Consider the following 22,944-nt stretch of genomic DNA (forward strand, 5'->3'; position numbering starts at 1 on the left):
GAAGGCTGTGATGCCAGAAACCGGTCCCCGGAAGCTTGTTTCCTTCCCAGTATAAGAATTGGCTTGGTAGTTTGGTTTGCCCTGTTCCCATCTTGCACTGGGACAGGAACAGACTAATTTGCATATAGCCAGGTTCTGAGCTGGGATGGTGCAGTGAGCTAAAAAACGGTGATGGATTTAAACCATGATCTATTGACTTGGTAAGAGTATTCTGCATCATTCAGAAACTCTGTCCATCACCACCCCCCTTTTCCAAAATCGGTTTTATCCACACTATGTGTGGGAGGGTATACTCAGACGTGAGTCCCTTGCTCATTGCACCATCAGGATTCAAGCAAGCCGGGCCGAAGAAGGCTGTGATGCCAGAAACCGGTCCCCGGAAGCTTGTTTCCTTCCCAGTATAAGAATTGGCTTGGTAGTTTGGTTTGCCCTGTTCCCATCTTGCACTGGGACAGGAACAGACTAATTTGCATATAGCCAGGTTCTGAGCTGGGATGGTGCAGTGAGCTAAAAAACGGTGATGGATTTAAACCATGATCTATTGACTTGGTAAGAGTATTCTGCATCATTCAGAAACTCTGTCCATCACCACCCCCCTTTTCCAAAATCGGTTTTATCCACACTATGTGTGGGAGGGTATACTCAGACGTGAGTCCCTTGCTCATTGCACCATCAGGATTCAAGCAAGCCGGGCCGAAGAAGGCTGTGATGCCAGAAACCGGTCCCCGGAAGCTTGTTTCCTTCCCAGTATAAGAATTGGCTTGGTAGTTTGGTTTGCCCTGTTCCCATCTTGCACTGGGACAGGAACAGACTAATTTGCATATAGCCAGGTTCTGAGCTGGGATGGTGCAGTGAGCTAAAAAACGGTGATGGATTTAAACCATGATCTATTGACTTGGTAAGAGTATTCTGCATCATTCAGAAACTCTGTCCATCACCACCCCCCTTTTCCAAAATCGGTTTTATCCACACTATGTGTGGGAGGGTATACTCAGACGTGAGTCCCTTGCTCATTGCACCATCAGGATTCAAGCAAGCCGGGCCGAAGAAGGCTGTGATGCCAGAAACCGGTCCCCGGAAGCTTGTTTCCTTCCCAGTATAAGAATTGGCTTGGTAGTTTGGTTTGCCCTGTTCCCATCTTGCACTGGGACAGGAACAGACTAATTTGCATATAGCCAGGTTCTGAGCTGGGATGGTGCAGTGAGCTAAAAAACGGTGATGGATTTAAACCATGATCTATTGACTTGGTAAGAGTATTCTGCATCATTCAGAAACTCTGTCCATCACCACCCCCCTTTTCCAAAATCGGCAATTCCATATTTCAGCATATATGCATATCATGTTCGTGCACTATGTCGGAATGCTGTTCCATTCTCTAATGGCAGTGTCCTTTATGGGCAGAGCCATCTTGGAAATCTGGGTTGGAATTCCAAGATTGCTCTGCCCATAAAGGACACTGCCATTAGAGAATGGAACAGCATTCCGACATAGTGCACGAACATGATATGCATATACTTACTTAAGAGGATACTACTGTTTAGCCGACAGTAGTATCCTCTTAAGTACAGATACTGCGGGGTTAAAATAGAACACAAGTGACATGTATGACAATATGGGGTTCATTATCGAATAATAGCAACTAGAATATGAATATGAATGTGAAAAATACCAAAAAATATCAAAAATAAAAAATATCATGCAGGTGCAAATATTAGATATATTGTGAATTGGAAACACATTGAATATGTTGATATAATGCCAAAAATAGTATGATGATAATAATACTACTATGTATATATATATTTTTGACTATTCCAATATGGCGACACTGGAGTAAGTCGAGTCCGTTTTCTTTGTTGAACACCTATAGACTTAAATTGTTTTTAACTCTGGTGACAACTCGTGTGATCAAGCGCTCCGTGGAGTGCGAAACGCGTCACGTTTGATTTATGAAGTAATAAATCCAACTTCTTTGGACTTTTATGTGGACTGTGGTTTGTGCAACGACGCCCGAGTGCTCGTCAAGGAACGCCGTTTACAGAATATTGCAACCGGTGGCTCCGCCGGTATCGAGCCACCCCTGTTGAAGGCGAGGGGTTGTCAGAAGGAGCAATGTTTGTTGGATATAAATATATATATATATGTATATATATATATATATAATCACTGAAAAAACAATAGGTTTTACAGACATTATGGTTAGAAATTAGCATTTAAAAAACCTTAGAAATTCACTGAAAAAACCATAGGTTTCAGGGACGTTATAGTTAGTTGGACGTTTGACTAATATAAAACCAGAGAAATTCGCCAGTTAGTTGAGTTAACTATAACTCGCGCGCCCCCAATGCACTACTGATGACGTCACATATTACATCACTCATGACATGGTCAGTGACATCAGTGATGACATCACTCATGACATCTCAAATGGCATCACTAATGACATCATCCACATGATAATCTGATGCACATACTGATGCCCTAATATAAACTATGATATGCGCACTCTAAAATACAGAATACTATTTTTGAAACCATACACACAAGAATGCCAGATACTACATAGCACATACTATTTCCTAGGTCTATACACACATCCAGTGGCTTACACAATTGTTTTTTTAATATTTTGCAACTCTATTATCTTTTTTTTAAACTTTAAACATTATGTAATGTTTTATATCTTCCCCAAAAAGTATGTATATAATTTTTTTTTTTTTGAAAACTACAGTCCCGTAGCCGTAGTCTACTAAGCTTGATCAGGACGCAAATCCTATCCACCACATTTAAATGATGCGTATTTTGTATCTGACAGGTTTTTGGCACCCCATAACAACATATACGTATGAGGTCCCGCCAGCAGCTACTTTAGTATGCAACGGGAACGCACTACCAAGCCGTGCGTTACGTCATGTATGTATGGGGTCGTGCCCGCTGCGCGTTGCGAATGCGACGAGTGCACACTGCAACTCCCTGTGTTACATCACAATATGGTGTTGTGCCGTGTATGCCATTCAAATTTTTTGGGGGGGCTCAAAACTATATCTAAATGACTTTAAAGTGTATATGAGAGCAAGCAATAATCTAACATATTTTAAACATTTATATATTTCTAACTGTAATAAACTTTATATTTTAGCAAATATATTTTCTCAAAATCATGATGGGAGCGGTCTCCTTGCGCATTAGGTGCGCAATTGCAATGTGACCATAAAAAAAAGCACTTCATTAGTTCATAACATTTCCCATTGTAAGACCAATTTTAGTCAGTCTCTGTACTGCATTTGATGAGACACACCTCTTCAGCTTAGAGAGCTTTTTTCTAAACTTTTTGCAATGTACACATATCTTACACTACACACAACATGCAACCATCATCTTCATCAATATTCATGGTCTGTGAAGTAGCCTTCCACCTGTGATAGCCATACACCTAAAAGTTACATAACCAACATTTACCCCACTACCTGAGGTAACATAGTTACATACACTGCCCACAGCACAATGTAATGTAATATAGCCCGGGGGCAGTATCATACACACGTAATGAACACACGGACACAGATGGAAATGGGTATGAGCACGTGCGCTCAACACCTTTTTATTACCAGGGTCACATTCCTCAAAGAATAGTTGCTGCTATCATCTACTACAACAGTAATCGTTGGATCACACACAGACATTCAATAATAAAATAATCAATAGTTTGTACTGCAGTAAGGTAGGGACAGTAGATGTGAAGTAATACAGAAAATATTCTATTGTAAAAGAAACACAACTTATGTATACTGAGACACAATGAATAGATCAGAAATAATACACAAAAAAATAATGGGTCCATCAGTCTAGTGCACTCAGATAGCCACATCAAAATCATTTAGCATGTCGCACCTCAACGGAGGGAGTTCTATGAAAACCAAGCAACAAGTCATATCGGACATCTTCTATTGTGGGATCAAGACACCATTCAACTATTAGGACCTAGAGATGGTTGCACCTGGTCGAAGGTGGTACACAGAAATAAACAGACTTTAACTTCTGACATCCTCAATCATAGAATCAAGACCCCGTTTTAGTGTTCAGACCTGCTGTACCGCGGTGTACTCCAGCGACTACACTCAACCAAGCCCAATAATCCTGTACAGCAGTTAGCTATGGAAGCACAGAGTGTAATGCACCTCAACAGAGGGAGTTTGATGAAAACCAAACAACATGCAATATTGGACATCGTCCATTGTGAGATCAAGACACCGTTCCACTGTTGCGACCTAAAGTTGCATGCACCTGGTCGCAACTCGAACACAGAAATAATCACAGACTTTAACTTCTGACATCCTCAATCATACAATCAAGACCCCGTTTCAGTGTTAGGACCTGCTGTACCACAGTTTACTCCACCGACTACAGTCAACCAAGCCCAATAATCCTGTACAACAGTTACCTACATAAGCACACACTGTGATGCACCTCAACAGAGTGAGTTCTGTGAAAAACAAGCAGCAAGTTATATCGGACATCGAGGAGCGCTAGAGGGCGCACTGCAGCATGGCCGCACTGCCGTGAGGCTCCTGCAGCCCGGAGCTTCTATCCGGCAATTTATCCTTTTAATCATCGTCGACCCTTGATTTGACCCTGGGATTCCCTTCGGGCGGCTGTGGACTGCAATCGGACCGGCTCCCACCGCGATCGGTGGTCCCTGTCCGGAGTTAGGAGGCCCGTGGGTTTCACCGCCGGGTGCTCTGGAAGTCGGGAGCACCGCGGCCCGGCGTCACTGCTCACTGTGGCCCGCTGCCTCACACATGGGGTGGAGGCCGGATCCCCTCCCCCCTAAGGAACGCTACGGGTTCACCCGCTTCGCCGTGGATGGTGACGGTAAGCGGGGCTCGCGACCGGTGGCAGAGGCTGTGCAGCGTCATCACAGGTGCCTCCCTGTACTACGGTGGCAGAGCTGCGACGGGGACACCGTTCCACCTCCGGATTGGACGCACTGCCATACCACGGCGGGAGCGGCGGGGCGTGCTTGCCTGCTCGTGCCCCCGTCTGTGGGGGCATCTTGAACACTTGTGTGCCGCGGAGTGCGGACAGGGGTGACCTGTGGCTGGCGCCACGGTTTGCAGCGGGACCCGCTGGGCGTGCTGCTGGAGGTCTGCCTTTTCCTTTGTTTGGCGCCATTATTGCCGTAGTAACCACTGTGTGACGGCGCTTCCCGGCTGGGGCTTTTCAGCGGAGCGTTGTGCTGACCATACTGGTGCCAGACCCCTCTGTCTGCATTGTATGCCGGTGCCTCCTACATTGGGTTTCCTGTGACGCACTGCCCTGGATTGAACTGTCCTGCTACCTGGGGGACGACATAGGAGATGATGCCTGCGCACTGTCCCTGGTGCATTGTATAGGTGGCGCTGCCCTCACTTGTCTGTGCTGTCTTGTGGTGATCCACTGCTGTGTGCTCTCAGTTCACCATCGCCTGCTGTTTTTGTGAATACCCCTCTGCCTCCCTGTGGCGGCAACGTGCTGTGACTGTTTGTGGGGACTGGCGATACTGCGTGGATACGCGGCTACTACGCCCTACTCTTGGATTTTGTTACACTATCTGTTCTGTTGAGCGCTCGCCCTTGGCGTTGGTGTACGGAGGCTTGTACCTAGGGATACCCCTCGCCTCTGCTTGCTGAGTGTGCAGGACCATGGGGAAGCCGGACAATAAGCAACCTAAGCTTTCCTTTGACTCTGCGGCCTCTAGGAGGGGCACTCGCCTGGTTCAGGAAGCTGGGAGCTCCCGCACCCCCCCCCCGCCTGTCGTTGATGCCAGTCAGCTGTCCACGGCCCCGGATTTCCAACAGATGATGCTTGAGATGCGGCAAGGTTTTGCTACCATTGTGGACAAAGTGGACAAACTGTCCTCGCGCATGGACGCAGTGGTGCAAAAGCTCGATGTCCATGAGGAGCGCCTGACTACGGCGGAACAGCGCATCTCGGACCACGACGACACTGCGGCCACTCATACCACTCAATTGGCGAGGATGGACAATATCTTGAGGGTAATAGCGGCCAAGAATGAGGAGTTAGAAGCGAGAAGCCGACGCAATAACATACGCGTTGTAGGTGTGCCGGAGACGACAAATGTGGGGAAGATGGAGTCGTATGTGGAAAGATTGTTGGTTGGTGCGGTTGGAGCGGAAGCGTTCTCAACGCAGTTTATTGTGGAGCGAGCGCACAGGTCCCTCGGACCGCGTCCGGCCTCAGGCGCGGCGCCGCGCCCTATCATTGCACGCCTTCTGAACTACCGGGACCGGGATGCGGCTCTTCGTGCAGCTCGCACCGCCCGCTCCCTTTCATTTGAGGGGTCAATTTCACCATCTATCCGGACTTCACTCCTATGGTGCAGGAGCAGCGGCGCAAGTTCCTGGTGGTCAAGAAAAAACTTAGGGACCTGCAGGTGGACTACGCCTTGCTGTACCCTGCGAAACTGAGGGTGACTCATCAGGCGAAGCAGACCTTCTTCACGAATCCGCAGCATGCGGAAGACTTTGTGAAACGTCTCAAAAGGGAGCGCGCTGCTGCAGGCCGGCGAGACGAGGAGGACCAGGATGGCCACCGATCGGCGGGAGAGGAGGGCGTCGCCTGATCAGGTTTCTAGTGATGAGCGTGCTGGACTACATACTTTGCACTGGCGGTTCCATGGCTGCCCTCGGAACCTAGGGTTTCGCTGTTATGACTATTAAGAGCGGATGTGTGGGTCGCCGGTCTAAGCCGGGATTCCGCTAGTTGAGACTGTTGTTATTGAGATGGTTAATGACAATACTTGCTCCGGGCTCCCTCTCCCACACTGTGCCTGGGTTAGGTCCTTGCCTTACGGCTGAGGGGTCGGCGTAGTGTGGGGAGGTGGTAATGTGCGCCTCTGGTGGGCACTCCCATGGGCATACCCCACCACTGTTAAGTTCTTTTGTGCACCTGAGTGTTTGGATGGCTGGATGGATGTTTGGAGTGTGGGGAGGGGGGGTGGCGAAGGGTCCTGACTGTTCGGGGTTGGTCAGGTGGGTGGAGGGAGGGGGGATTGCACTGGTAGATTCTGTTTCCCTTGACGTTCGCCTTAAATGCGCGATATTCTCTGTGTGTATTGTGTGCTGGTTGCACGGAGGTTCCTCTTTGTTTGGAGGGTTGCATTTTGGTCTGCTGGCGTGCCTGTTGCACGGCTGTGGTTCTTTGGGATTGTGGGGGGGGGGTTTGGGTGTTTGGATTGGAGATGGCTGTGATGAGTGTGGAGTGCGGTTGCTGGAGAGGCTGTGGTGTGCGATGGTGACATTTCGCTGCCGTGCGCTGAGAGGCTGGGACAGTGCACTGCTTCTGTGTGCCCCGTGGCGCCTTGATCATGGGTGATGGCGATTGATGCTGTGGATAAGATATCGATCTTGTCTTGGAATGTGCGTGGGCTAAATGATGCCAGGAAATGTCGAAATATACTACAGTATTTGGATAGACATGCAATACAGGTGGCTTTCTTGCAGGAGACGCATCTGCGGCGTTTGCCTGCTCCTGCGTTTGGTGGGAGGTGGGCTGCAGTAAGGACATTTGCATCGTATTCCTCATATGCTCGTGGAACTGTTATACTTATTAAGAAATCGCTCTCCTTTCAAGAATTGGGGTCGCGAGTGGATCCTGAGGGGAGGTATGTGTTATTGTGGGGGAGGCTTGGGCAGTCCACTGTGCTCTTCGTGAACTGTTATGCACCTAACATTGATACGCCTGCTTTTTTTCTTACCCTTTGGGGCCATATTCTTGCTGTAGAGGCCTCACATATTGTGTGGGGGGGGGGATTTCAATCTGGCGATTCAGGCTCTGGAGGATAGATCGGAGGGTAGCCCTCAGTACAATGTACATGCCAGGGATGTTTTGCGGGGCATTGTGGAGGAGGCAGGGCTGATTGACAGCTGGAGGTATGCTCACCCGGCTGAGAGAGAGGGCACACACTTTACTGCACTGGCTCGCTCCTGGGCTGGACTGGACTATGTCTTCCTCTCCAGGGGGCTGGTGGCGGGGTTGCGGGAGGCGGTACACTTGGCCAGAACGTACTCTGATCATTGTCCGGTCAAAATTGTGTTTTCAGTGCCCGGGCTGCACAGGCCGCGCCCGCCCTGGCGGCTCTTTCCCTCTGCCCTGTTGGACCCCGTTTTTAAGGCTGAACTTGGCGAGGAGGTAGAAGCTTTCTTTCCAAGGAACAAAGGATCTGTTGATAGTGTGGAGGTGATATGGGAGGCATTTAAGGTTACGATCCGGGGTGTCACTATCTCCAAGAGTTGTGGGATACTTAAATCTATTGTTCGCACCCTCGAGGGCTTAGAGGCTGATTTACGTCAATTGGAACACAGATTGCAGGCTGGTCCTGATCCCGACCTCTCAGGTCAGTTTCGGAGTAAGCTTTCAGAGTATGAGGAGGAGGCTGCCAGGGAGGCTAAACATAGAGGGAAGTACTGGACGGCGAGGAGATACTGTGAGGGGGAGAGGCCAGGGAAGGTACTTGCTGCACTTACCAGGCATCAGAGGTATAGTTCGGACGTGTTGGAGCTGGTCTCGCCGGATGGCACTCACTGTAGAGACACGAAGGAGATTCAGGAGACATTTGTTCATCATTATTCCCACTTGTACACTACACAACAGTCGAGTGATGTGCGTTATGGCGGATTCCTTGATGATTTAGCGCTTTGCTGGTTGTCGGACGAACACAGGGCGTTCCTGGGTAGGCCCCTTGAGGAGGAGGAGGTCAGGGCTGCTATCATGTCCCTTAACAATGGGAAGGCCACGGGGCTGGACGGCCTTCCCGCCGAATTCTATAAATGTTACGTGGATATTATGGCTCCTGTTCTTCGCGAGGTTTTTGAAGAGTCCCTTGAGGAAGGGAGGCTGCCGGGTTCTATGCGGGAAGTTGCTATCACCTCGCTGCTTAAACCGGGTAAAGACCCTCGAGACGTAGGCTCCTATAGGCCCCTTTCATTACTTAATTGTGATGTCAAGATTCTGGCGAAAGTGTTGGCGGTTCGGCTTTCTGAGCTCATGCCTGTTATTGTCTTGCCGGATCAGTCGGGTTTCGTGCCTGGTCGGGCGACTTCCCATAATCTTCGTACTTTGTTTTCCCTTATCCCGACCATTGCTCCGGAGCTCCCGGTGGCCGCCGTTTTTCTTGATGCCACTAAGGCGTTTGATTCGGTGGAGTGGGGTTACCTTCTTGATGTTTTATGCAGGATGGGGTTTCCTCGGATTTTTATCTCCTGGGTCAAATTGCTGTATACTGACCCCGTGGCGAGGGTGGTCGTGAATGGTGTGCTTTCTCCCCAGTTCCCTATCACAAGAGGGACCAGGCAGGGATGTCCCCTTTCTCCCCTCCTGTTTGCCATCGCCATAGAGCCCCTTGCCTGCCGGATCCGCCAACTGCATCAACAGAGTGCGTTTAACTGTTTCCAACGTCAAGTTGGAATCTCTTTATATGCGGATGATGTCACGCTTTATGTGAAAGATCCACAGACGAATCTTAATGCGCTTTTGCGGGAGCTAGTTGCTTTTGGGGGTGTCTCTGGGATACATATCAACTGGCAGAAGTCCCAATTCTTGGATTAAAACCATGATCTATTGACTTGGTAAGAGTATTCTGCATCATTCAGAAACTCTGTCCATCACCTTTTCCAAAATCGATTTTATCCACACTATGTGTGGGAGGGTATACTCAGACGTGAGTCCCTTGCTCATTGCACCATCAGGATTCAAGCAAGCCGGGCCGAAGAAGGCTGTGATGCCAGAAACCGGTCCCCGGAAGCTTGTTTCCTTCCCAGTATAAGAATTGGCTTGGTAGTTTGGTTTGCCCTGTTCCCATCATGCACTGGGACAGGAACAGACTAATTTGCATATAGCCAGGTTCTGAGCTGGGATGGTGCAGTGAGCTAAAAAACAGTGATGGATTAAAACCATGATCTATTGACTTGGTAAGAGTATTCTGCATCATTCAGAAACTCTGTCCATCACCTTTTCCAAAATAGAAGTCCCAATTCTTTCCACTCACTGCGGCGGTTCATCGATTTCCATTGGACTATCCTTTGGAGTGGTGTGATTCGGAGCTGCGATACCTTGGTATTGTGGTCTCTCTGATCAGGGAGGAGACTATTAGGCTTAACTATGGCGTGGCTATCACTAAACTGACGGATAACATTACGAGGTGGATGTCTTTACCTCTGTCCATGGCGGGCAGGGCGTCCTTAATTAAAATGGTGGTCTTACCCCGTTTTCTATATCTTTTTCAGAATATCCCGTATCACCCTGGAGCTTATTTTTTTAAACGTCTCCGCTCAGAGCTCATTCGTTTGTTCTGGGGGGGTGAACAACCTAGAGTAGCGTGGGCTACCTTAACGTTGCCTTATGTCGATGGCGGATTTGACGTTCCTGACTTTGAACTTTACTATCTCAGCGCTCAGACACACTATGCATACCACTGGATGCGTCCCACACCGTTCATGCCGCAGATTGCGGCTGAGCAATGGGTCGCCCATCCTCTCCCGTTAGAAGGTATGGTACTGGGCAAGGTGGGTGATGTAGACACCCAACAGACAACGGTGACGTGCACAGTGGATGCTTGGCGACGTGTGACGCGATTGCTGGGTCTTTCATTTCTCTACTCACCTGCACTGCCCCTTGCGTATCATCCTGCTCTGTCCCTCTTACAGGAGACAGGGTTTCAGCGTCTGTGCAAGCGTCTTGGGGTTCTTACTTGGGGAAGCCTTTTTCACGAGGGCACTTTCCGTACCCGGGAACAGTTTTTTGGTGATGTGCTCTGTTCCCCCTTGGAGTTGTTTTATTATGTCCGCCTGCGACAGGGCCTGCGTACTTTACTGCCGGATTTCCCTAGGGAGCCGGATGTGGCCTTGCCACTCCACGTACTACTAGTCTCCGATGGGCGACATTTGGTTTCGAAGCTATATGGTGCCATTAGACGGCAGCGTGCTGCCCCGGCTAGTCTGGTGCGGGAGCAATGGGACGCTGAACTGGGCATTACTATTTCTGACGAACAGTGGCAGTACTGTTGTGGTGTTACTGCTAATATCTCCTCCAGTTGCCGTTTGAAGATTATACACTACAAATTCATACAGAGGTTTTATTATACTCCAGCCAGGAAGCTTCGGTTTCGATTGTCGGAGGACGATAGATGTACCCGATGCCGGGCGGTAGGTGCCGATTTTCTGCACTTGGCATGGGAATGTGCGGCCGTTCTGGAGTACTGGGGGCAGGTCCATGCTGCTCTGCAGATTATGACTGAGGATGGGGTGTTGTTCGACCCCATGGTTCTCCTGTTGGGGTATACTAAGGGGGTACCTGCCCTCCACCGTCGATTTGTGGATGTGGCCTTATTGTTGGCCAAACGGAGAGTGGCTTGCTGTTGGGGACGGGGCAGGGTGCCGCAGTTCGAGGATTGGTTACGTGATATCATTTATTGTCAGGACCAATACAACGTGTATGCGGAGCTGATGCCTGTGCGATGCAGGCCTAAGGATTTTTGGAGCCCGTTGCAAGTGTACCTCCTCACTAGGGCGGTGCAGGACTCTGATTCTGACAGTGAAGACCGGGTTGGGGTGGGTTGAACGGCGCGAGGCCTGATTTGGCGCATTGGCACCTGCCGGATTCCGTGCCTTGGTGTGACTGGGGTCATCTCTTTCTTCTGTTGCTGTTCTGCTTATATATGTCCTGCTGTGATGGCCTTGAGTGAGGTATGATGGGCCAGTAGCTACTCTCCTGTTGGTGGTAGGGGAGGGCCCTCCTCTGACCACCTGTTCATTGGCGGTTGGTCGCCCACTAATTCGATGCTTGCCTCCCTGCCTTACAGTCTGTGTGTTACAGTTTTATACCCCTGCCATCTCCTACTGCTTTGTGCGGTTGCGATCCGCGATGCAAGTTTACAGATGTTGTATACCCCCCCCTTTTTTTTAATTTTTTTTAATTTTATTTATTTTCCATTGCTGTCTGCTTTGTATTGTGCATTGACATGAAGCCTGGACATTTTGATCATATTGCCACATTGCACTGTCTCTCGCTATCTGTATGGATTATGACTGTACCACTGCTGTCTTTTGCTTGTCTCCAAATAAAGGTTTAAAAAAAAAAAAAAGTTATATCGGACATCGTCCATTGTGGTATCAAGACACTGTTCCACTATTGGAACCTACAGTTGGTTGCACCCGGTCGAAGGGAGTACCTTCATCTCCACTCTAAGATTCAGTTCTAACATCGTCCATTGTGGGATCAAGACGCCATTCCACTGTTGGGACCTAGAGTTGATTGCACCTGGTCAGAGGGGGTACACAGAAATGATCACAGACTTTAACTTCTGACATCCTCAATCATAGAATCAAGACCCTGTTTCACTGTTCGTACCTACTGTATGCATTGCAATTTCAACTTCATGCATAGCAATGGCTGCTTCATTTTCCAGTATTGCTCGTCCAAGAAGATCTTGACTACATGGACCACTAGTTTCACTATCTTGAGAACTTTCATTACTAATTTCAGCTGTAATAGTCTTTTCCTGTTCAACTTCATCATTCAAAATTTAAAATATATAGCAAAAATTATACATGCAACGCTACATTTACGTGTACTACAAGAATCTTCATATCAGTCAAAGTCTCCAAATAATTCACTTTCACTACCCACGGCTTAAACAGTTGCAGAAGTGCTAAATAGTAAAATTCTCCCTTATCTAAACTTTCACAACTAACTTTCTTGTGGTTTATGAGATTACTCTTTGCATGTTTTACTAAACAACCATGACATTCAACTACTGCATATTTTCCTTCTTTTACATTCTCTTTAACATTTATTTTCAGGCTGTAATGTTGAAGTACTTCATACAGACATAGTTGTTCCAGATGTTGGCTTCATTTCAGTTAGTACGTGTCCAACATATTAGTTTTAAGATTGTCCGTACTGTCTGCTTCATTTACTGCTAATTCTTCAATTTCTTCAAATGATTTCAAGACACCATTTTGTTTGCAGGCAAGACCTAAACTTACCCAAATGATTCCTTGTGACTTTGAATTTAAACTTGAAGAGCACAATCAGTCTGAACATTCATACAATACAATTTCCGCGGTGGGAAAGCATTTTCCAAGTAAAACTGTACAATTATTTACTAAGGATTTTCTCTTGTGTAATTTCTTCCCACACTTCTTTCATCTCTATTTTTTCTGATTTTGTTAAGTATAACATGCAACAGTAATTGAGTTATCTGCAACATACTGAATGCCCATGTTCGCATTCCACATTTTTAAAATGACTGGATTGTAATCAATGATATACTTTGACACTTCTCTTCTTTTTAACTTGTAGTTATTCTTTTGAGATTTCCGAGTTATTATGTGCCCTACAGAAGGAAAAAAATAATTTACTCTTCCTTTACAAATGACTGGACAGGAGAAACCAAACCAACATCTTGTGGAAAATTTTCCTTTAAACTTGTATTTTCTTCTGCAATACTTTTAACAACTGTGACTTTGGAAACGTAAAACTTACTATCTCAAGCTTCTATCTCCTTCTTCTCTTGGTATCTCATGTGTCACATACTATTCAATGAAAAACTATACTTTTTCATCACAATCATTTACAAATTTAGGTTCATACTTGATCCATAGTAGCATATGAATATGAGGTTCACCTCTTGCTTGATACTCCTTTCTCCAAAAGAAATCGGTAATCTCTCCAAGAGATGTATTCTTTTTATTGCAGATAAAATACAATATAGGTTGAAGCCTATCATTACTATATCTGCACACATTTACAGGTTCCAAACAACACAGTTCACCACAAGTCTTTATTTCAACATTTTTTAAATTGGAATTCGCTTCTCATAGAAAGTCAAGCAAATCTTCCCCATGCATATTCTGCACAGCTAAGTGTGACGAACCATGTTCTTGTAACTACGTTCCGTAACATTCACTTGAGTTCTTCATGACGGCAATACCAATACTCATTTTTTCCACGTTGATATGCGATCAAATTGATTAAGTGTCTTTCTAAATTTTCATCTCTTTCTTAAACTTTCTCCACAAATTCTTTCGCAGAAAGAACTTATTGATGAACTTTAGTTTTACGTATGTGGTTCACTGCATACAACAGAGAAGACAGATCACTTTCAAACAAAAGGTGAAACATGTATAAAGTGCACTGTTGAAATCTAGGATCTTCAGAATATAATCTGAAATTTCAAGGGATCAAATTGAAAAAATGAACAAGTCAAGGACTGAAGATATTTATGAACATTACACAATATATCCTTTACATTCAAAAGAAGTAATAGAAAGCAGCATTGAGTTATTTGAAATGAAAAAAGTACAGGGAACTCCAATGAGTGTATGGGAGAAAACCTTGGAAGGTCATTATTTTCCACAGCTGTTTCCTACAGGAGAAGGTGGACGGTATAATGATCCACCTGTACCAATTGCAGCTTCAGTATATCAGTCAACAAGATTCATCTTCTAAACATATTGCCTGTTCACCCACATTTACAGTTTTGTAATAAATAGTGTTCTCTATAAGATATAAGGTAGCCTTTTCAACTTTATTAACACCCACAAATTCTTGCCATATTTTCCAACTTTTTGTTACTACACTATTTCCTGGAATGACTACTGCCTACTTTTCCTCTTTCCCTCCAGCAATAGTTTCAATACTTTTCTTAAAATCCAAAGGTAACTGCACCACTCTTCCTTCAAACCTCTTTGCAAGTCTGATGGTGGCAGTTTACCTGTTTTAGGCTCCTTCCGAATTCTAGTTTGAAAAGTATGAACACATTGAATTAAAACAGACTCATACGTATTCAATTCTGCCAGTTCCTCCGGAATAGCTACTAATTCTAAGTTATTAAGCACTGCTCTAAAAGGCATTATGTTCTTTTCTAATTTGTTGTAACACTATTTATATATACGTTGATTACTACCTAACTCAAATTTACCTTCCACCAACAAGTAAATTGTAAATTCTACCCACTTACTATTGTTTTCCTTTTCACTCTTCAAATGCAAATCAACAATCCTACTTTGACTTTTATAATCAGTACGTCAACAACAAACACAAACAAAGTTTCGTATTTCAAACCACACTACATTAAACTTTCCAATTTCTTCTTCAAACTGATCAGTGCTAATCACTTTCCCGTCTCCTCCAACATCTGTAATTGTCAAACTTTCACTTTCTATGAACTGCTCCTCTGAACCAAAATATACCCTTTCAATATAATCACACTTTTTTTGAACCACTAATGAAGAAGCATATAAAAGACTTGTACTCAGTTCACTTAAAAATAATGCAGGACTTTTCACATAGTGCCCTTTCCTCACAAACTTCCACATTTCTGAATAACATACTGCTAACATTCTCAACTGATGAAAAATACTTTTACAAACTCTTCTTCAAAGACAAGCCAGAGAATGCCCATACTTCTCAGTATATTTTCTTACGTGATTAAACGTTCTGTTTAATACTTTTTCTTCAAAATCACAATGAATAATGTTTTAAATTGAAAGCACTATCCGCTATACTTTCAATACGCTGTTTCTCTTTCAATTCAAAAACTTTCATTTTATATTTGAAGCATTCTTTCATTGAATTCTGAATCACTCTAGATCGAAAAAGTCTCTGACAATTTTCATGAAACTGCTTTTGTCTCCGAGTAACAGATACTATTTCTTTATCATCTTTCCTTTTCCTGGTATTTGAAATTAAACTCTGCTTCACCTTACTTGAAAAATTCTTATTTTTCCTCTTGTGTGATCCTTTTTTCATCTTGTACTTATAGTAGAACAAAGTGTTTCTGTACTACTCCCATTTTTTTCTAATTGAAACTTTTGCCTTTTGCAGAAATATAGTTTTCTATTACTTTATTTTTTTGCTTCTTCCTGGCATTTCCAAATTTTAATCCAAACGAAATAATTTTCTGAAAAACATTTGTTCACTATGTTAAAATATTACCATACAATTACAAAACTTCCACTAATGACTTCCACACCCAGTGCTGCAACGTGATTGAACGCGACAGAGCAGCACTAAAATGACAAGTAGTGCCATAAAACATACAGCAAGTATTTATTTAATTATTTGCAAACACCTTTACAATTCATATGCAACTGCACTACCTCATACTTTTCACCTCTCCGCCGCACCCCACCGCCCCACACCACTCTCTCTGCAACCCACCGCAGACAACTTTACAGATAGTATTTAAAAAAAATGTAATATATCTACTTAAGATGATATTATCAACCAAACAGCATACTCAAAAATTACCATTATTAGCCTACATTTCTATCTACAACTTTCCAGATATAACACTGCATTATGTGGAGGGGGGGGGGTTGTCTGTGGGGATCAGAGCACCAGCACTTTATTTTAGGTGGCCTTGAAACAGGACTTTATGGGGGTCTACTTTCGGACCTCGCAAACCTCATCCTTTTTTTTTTCTTTAGTGCACTGCAGTGAGACCGTGAGAGCATGCACATTACTCACTACTTAGAAGTGCAGACATCATGCCAGGTGACTCACATTGTAGGAGAAGGGAAATCCTCTACATTTTTCCTCAGAATTTCCCTTCTCTTTTTGCAAAGCAGGAGCAACATCATCGTGGGGTAATTAGCAAACAGACCACCTGGCAAGCAACGTCCAGTGCCCCGGACTCTCTCAAACAGCTTCCCGAGCACACAGACACTGCCGCACCTGAGTACTTCACAGGTCTTCAAAAGATGATTTTTTAGTAAAGAAGACTCTGTTCTTTTACACCCCCTTTTACAGCCCCTATATCCCCACTCTGCATATTGCTGAAAGAATTAGGCTTCCCCGAAATTTTGCTCTGGTTGTGCCTCTGGAAATGACCACAAGCAGGCAACTCCAGCAAGAACCTGCTCCGACCTTACACATTCTCTTGTTTAAGTGCTATGAAAACACACGCTTTGCCTGCCTTACATAGTTCTCAGACCCCCTCTTTAATATGAACATAAAAGCTTTCCAATTACTTTTATATTCCTATACTGTGCTTCACATGGAAATATAGAAATCAAGGTTCTCACTACCCCAAATTACCTCTCTGATATACTTTCTCAAATGTAAGAAGTACAGGTATTCAGTATCTGTCAGTCACAGCCACTTTTGAACAGTGTACTTATATACAACTCGACAAAACGTTATGTTTCTAAATTAACGTCTTACACTTAAAAGCTCCTTTACATTTCTTTCGCTATATGTACCTTTCTTTAAAACACCACCCGAGAAGGATGGTGAAGTATGCTCCACAAAGAGCAACTCAAGCTTTGTTATTCTTTATAAAATAATCTGCCTGTCAATGCTTTTCGCAAGCCTTTTCGACCCCTTAAGAGGCTGGATGGATGAGTATAACACGTCGTATTTAGGATCGGGGCGGACAATGCACGAAAATAAGAAGGTATAGTTGAATAAAAGTGTATGCATGGCCAGATGTATCAATGCATAGATACATAGATGGATGTAGCAACGTATGAATGGAAGGATAAATGAATACAGGGACCAATACGTACGATAGACGGTTGGACTGATAGATGCTTAGGATTGGTTATGGGACAGATGTATCTATGGATATGTAGGGGTATGGCTTCATGAATGACACAGTACTTACAATAGGCGAGTGGGCTCATAGATGCTTAAGATAAGTGCAGGAACAGATGTATGTATGTATATAAGTAGGAATGTATGCATCAATTAAAAGATGGTTGGATGGCGAAGTGCTTAGGATAGATGGATGCTGGGCTTTAATTGGGCCGGATCTAAGGACCGGCACTTATTTTCAGGTAGCCTCCAAATGGGTCTCTATCAGGCTCTATTTTCAGCCCTCGAAAACATAGTCAATTTTATTTTTGGCCCTCGCAAACATAGTCAATTATTTTTATTTTTTTTGCACTGCAGTGGGAGCATGCACATCGATGTACGCATGCTTATTTTGCTTTCTACTGAGAACTGGAGACAACGCCCTAGGTTACCCACGTTGTAGATGGAAGGGAAATCCTTTAAAGAATGGTTTTTCTGAACGTAGGATAATTGGAGAGGATTTTCTAAAGCACACAATGATACTTATCTTGATTTAGACCACGGCCCAACTTGCATAGCCCACACCCCTTAAAGAGCTGTGCCCCCCTTTTAGAGCACGCCCACTTTTTTACTCCCACTTACAATTCTAACTACACCATCGTAACAAAATAAAGTGTAAGCTGCCATTGAAATCTACAATGGCTCCAAGTTTCATAATTTTCCATCAACGCTATCAGCCTTCTACCACAGTACAAGAGTATCTATCAGCACAAAGATTTATTATCCACAGAAATATTGTGTCATATGGGTACCTGTCTGCTGGAACACTCACCAGCAAAAGGTATTAAAACAGGGGAATGTGCCAGAAAAACACATACCATACCATAAAGCGATTCATAAATGGGCACACTGCCACTGCACCACCCTCTTCCCCATACTTCCTTAACTTTATAAAATTAAAGAAAGAGCCACACCAAGCCTAGTAGACACACTATAGCAATATAGGAACTTAATTTCAACTACTTTCTACTGGAACGCTGTAGTAATCCAGGAGTCAGGTGGATTGATTGAAGAGATTTATTAGAGGAAATCTACACAGCCTACACAATCCTAAAAGAGGAATAGTGACAGTGTACAAACTTAACAGGTAATAGAATATAACAAACGCTCATAAGCAAAGTCTATTAAAACATGCACATTTGCGTGTAAAACATATACCATGCCACAGGGCCCTTTATAAGTGTTCCCAGTGGTACTACATCACCTTTATTAGCTCAACATCTGCACGTTACTATATTCTGTGTTTTAATCAGAAACATACCCACCTCCCCTACACCCACCCCTGCCCTTCCTTAACCATATGAAATCAAAAAGAAACCCCCATCATTCCTACTAGCGCCACTATACCCATACACAGGCTTAATTTTAACAGGTGTATGCTGGAACACTTATCAACAAAAAGTATTAAAACATGTAAATTTACGACACAAACATACACAATCCCATAGTACGGTTTATAAATGGGCTCATGCCCACGTTATAAATATCCGTCTTATAATCAGCAACATATGCACCTCCCCCACCCCCAACCATGCCCTTGCTAAACCTTTTGAAATCAAACAACGTGCCCCTGCACTCCCGTTACCGCCACTATAGCCATACATAGACTTAATGTCAACAGGTGTCTGCCAGAACGCTCATCAGCAAAAGCTATCAAAACCTGCAATTTTGCAACTCAAACATACACCATACCATAAGACAGTTTATAAATAGTCACAGTACCACTACACCACCTCAACAACTGCCCTTGCTTAACTTTACGCAAAAAAAGAAAGAGCCCCAGCAAACTTAGAAGCGCCACTACATCCATACTGAGACTTAATTTCAACAGTTGTCTCCCAAAAAGCTCATCAGCAAAGCGTATTAAAACATGCAAATTTGCGTGTAAAACATATACCATACCATAGGGCACTCTATAAGTGCTCCCAGTGGTACTACATCACCTTTAGTAGCTCCACATCTCCACGTTATTATATTCTGTGTTTCAAACAGCAACATAACTACCTCCCCCACACCCACCCCCACCCTTGGTTAACAGTACGAAATGGTGTATGTTTTAGTTGCAAAATTGCAGGTTTTAACAGCTTTTGCTGATGAGTGTTACTGAAGACAACTGTTGACATTAAGTCTATGTATGGCTGTAGTGGCGGTAACGGGAGTGCTGGGGGTCGTTGTTTGATTTCGTAAGGTTAAGCCAGGGCAGGGGTGGGGGAGGTGGATATGTTGCTGATTATAACACAGACATTTGTAACGTGGACATGTGTAGCTAGCAAAGGTAATGTAGTGTTACTAGGTCTATTTATAAACCATGCTATGGGATGGTTTATGTTTTACCCGCCAATTTGCATGTTTGAATACTTTTTGGGGATAAGTGTTCCGGAATACACCTGTTAAAATGTACCCTGTGTATAGGTATAGTGGCGCTACTAGGAATGGTGGGGGTTTCTGTTTGATTTTGTACGGTTAAACAAGGGCGGGATGGGTGTGGAGGAGATGCGTATGTTGGTGATTAAAACACAGAATTTAGTAAAGTTCAGATGTCGAGGTACTAAAGTTGATGTAGTACCACTGGGAGCACTTATAAATCACCTATGGCATGGTATATGTTTTACCCGCAAATTTGCATGCTTTAATATGCTTTGCTGATGAGCGTTCCGGCAGACAGTTGTAGAAATTAAGTTTCTGTATTGCTATAGTGGCTCTACTAGGTTTGTTGGGGCTCTATCTTTGATTTTGAAAGGTTAAGGAAGGATAGGAAGAGGGTGATGTAGTGGCAGTGGGCCCATTTATTAATCGCTTTATGGTATGGTATATGTTTTTCTGGCAAATTCCCATGTTTTAATACCTTTTGGTGATGAATGTTTCAGCAGACAGCTACACAAAACATTTCTGTGGATAACAAATATTCGTGCTGATAGACACTCTTGCACTGTGATAGAAGTTTGCCAGTGTTGATGGCAAATTATGAAACTTGGTGCCATTGTAGAATACAATGGAAGTTTAGACTATTTCTTTGTTACTATGGTGTAGTCAGGGTTTTAAGTGGGGAAAATCAACAGGGTGCTCTAAAAGGTGGGGGGCTATCCTCTTAAAGGCTTGTGGGCTATGCAAGTAGGGGCATGGTCTTAATCAAGATAAGTAGCATTGTGTGCTTTAGAAATTCCCCTCCAATTATCCTACAATTTGAAAATTGACTACGCTTGCGAGGGCCGAAAATTGAGCCTGATAGAGACCCGTTTGGAGGCTCCATGAAAATAACTGCCGGTCCTCAGACCCGACCCAATTAAAACCCAGCAGCCATCCATCCTAAGCACTGTGTCATCCAACCATATTTTAATTGATGCATACATGCCTACTTATATACATACATTCATCTGGTCCTGCACTTATCTTAAGGATCTATGAGCCCAGTCTTCTTTGGTAAGCACTGTGCCATCCATGCAGCCATATGCCTATATATCCATAAATACATCTGTCCCAGACCCAATCCTATGCATCTATCAGCCCACCCGTCTATCCTAAGTACTGGTCCAGGTATTCATTTATCCTTCCATCCATGCATTGATACATCCATTCATCTACCTATACATTCATCCATCTGGCCATGCATCCACTCGTCCTTTATTCAACTATCCGTCCTTATTTCCCTGCACCCTCCGCCCCGATCCTAAATACGGTGCATTATACTCATCCAACCAGCCTCTTAAGGGGTTGAAAAGGCTGGCGAAAAGCATTGACAGCCAGATGTTTCTTATAAAAACAACAAAGCTTTGAGTTGCTCTTTGCGGAGCATAGTTCACCACCCTTCTCTGGTGGTGATTTAAACAAAGGTTCATCTAGCGAAAGAAATGTAAAGTAGCTTTTCAGTGTAAGACGTTAATTTAGAAAACATAACATTTGTCCAGTTGTTTATAGGAACACTGCTTTAAAGTGGCCGGGACTCACAGATAGTGAATACCTGTACTTCTTAAATTTGAGAGAGTATACCAGAGAGTTAATTTGGGGTGGTGAGAACCTGTAGTTCTATATTTCCAAGTGAAGCACAGTATAGGAATATAAAAGGAATTGCAAAGCTTTTATGTTCATATTAAAGAGGGGGTGTGAGAACTAAGTCAGCCAGGCAAAGCGTGTTTTCGTAGCACTAAAACAAGACACTGTGTAAGGTCAGAGCAGGGTCGTGCTGGAGTTGCCTGCTTGTGGTTCTCTGCAGAGGCGCAACCAGAGCAAAATTTCAGGGGAACCTAATTCTTTCAGCAATAGGCAGAATGGGGATGTAGGGGCTGTAAAAAAGGATGAAAAAGAACAGTGTCTCATTTCTATAAAAATGGTCTTTTGAAGACCTGTGAAGTACTCGGTGCGACTCTGTGTGTGCGCCCGGGAAGCTGTCTCAGAGAGTTCCGGGCAAAGGGCGTTGCGCGCCTGGTGGCCTGTCTGCTAATTACCCTCCGATGATGTTGCTTCTGCATTGCAAAAAGAGTAGGGAAATCCTGAGAGAAAATGGCTCCCTTTGAAGGATTTCCCTTCTCCTACAATGCGACTCACCTGGCATGATGTCTGCACTTCTCATTAGTGAGCAATGTGCATGCTCTCACAGTCTCACTGCAGTGCAATAAAAAAACAGACTACCTTTGCGAGGCCCGAAAATAGAGCCCCATAATGACCCATTTTGAGGCCCCCAAAAATAAAGTGCTGGTGCTCAGAACCCCACAGACCCCCCCCCCCAATTAAAGCCCTGGGTGCAGGGTTATCTTTGCGAAGTTGTAGATAAAATTGTTAGGCTAATATTAATAACTTTTGTGTGAGCCGTTTGGTTGATATTATCATCCCAAGTACATAGCTTACAATTTTTTAAAATCCTATCTATAAGGTTGTCTGCGGTGGGTTGCAGAGAGAGTGCTGTGGGGTGGTGGTGTGCGGTGGAGAGGTGAAAAGTACAAGATAGTGCAGTTACATATAAATTGTAAAGGTGTATGTAAATAATTAAATAAATACTTGCTGTATGTTCTATGGCACTACTTGTCATCCTATTGGTCCCCTGTTGTGCTCCATCACTTTGCAGCACTGGGTCGGGAAGTCGTTAGTAGAAGTTTTGTTAATTGTATGTTATTATTTTAACATAGTGAACAGATGTAAAAAATAATTTAATCTATTTTTGGTTTTTCAGAAAATTATTTCATTTGGATTAAAATTGGCAAATGCCTAGAAGAAGTGAAAAGAAAAAGAAAAGAGAAGAAAAATATATATTTGACCAAAAGGAAAGATCTTCAATTGGAGAAAAATGGGAGTAGTACAGAAACAGTTTGTTCT

This window comes from Lissotriton helveticus, chromosome 4_1 (genome assembly GCF_964261635.1).
Source record: "Lissotriton helveticus chromosome 4_1, aLisHel1.1, whole genome shotgun sequence".
NCBI lineage: Eukaryota > Metazoa > Chordata > Amphibia > Caudata > Salamandridae > Lissotriton > Lissotriton helveticus.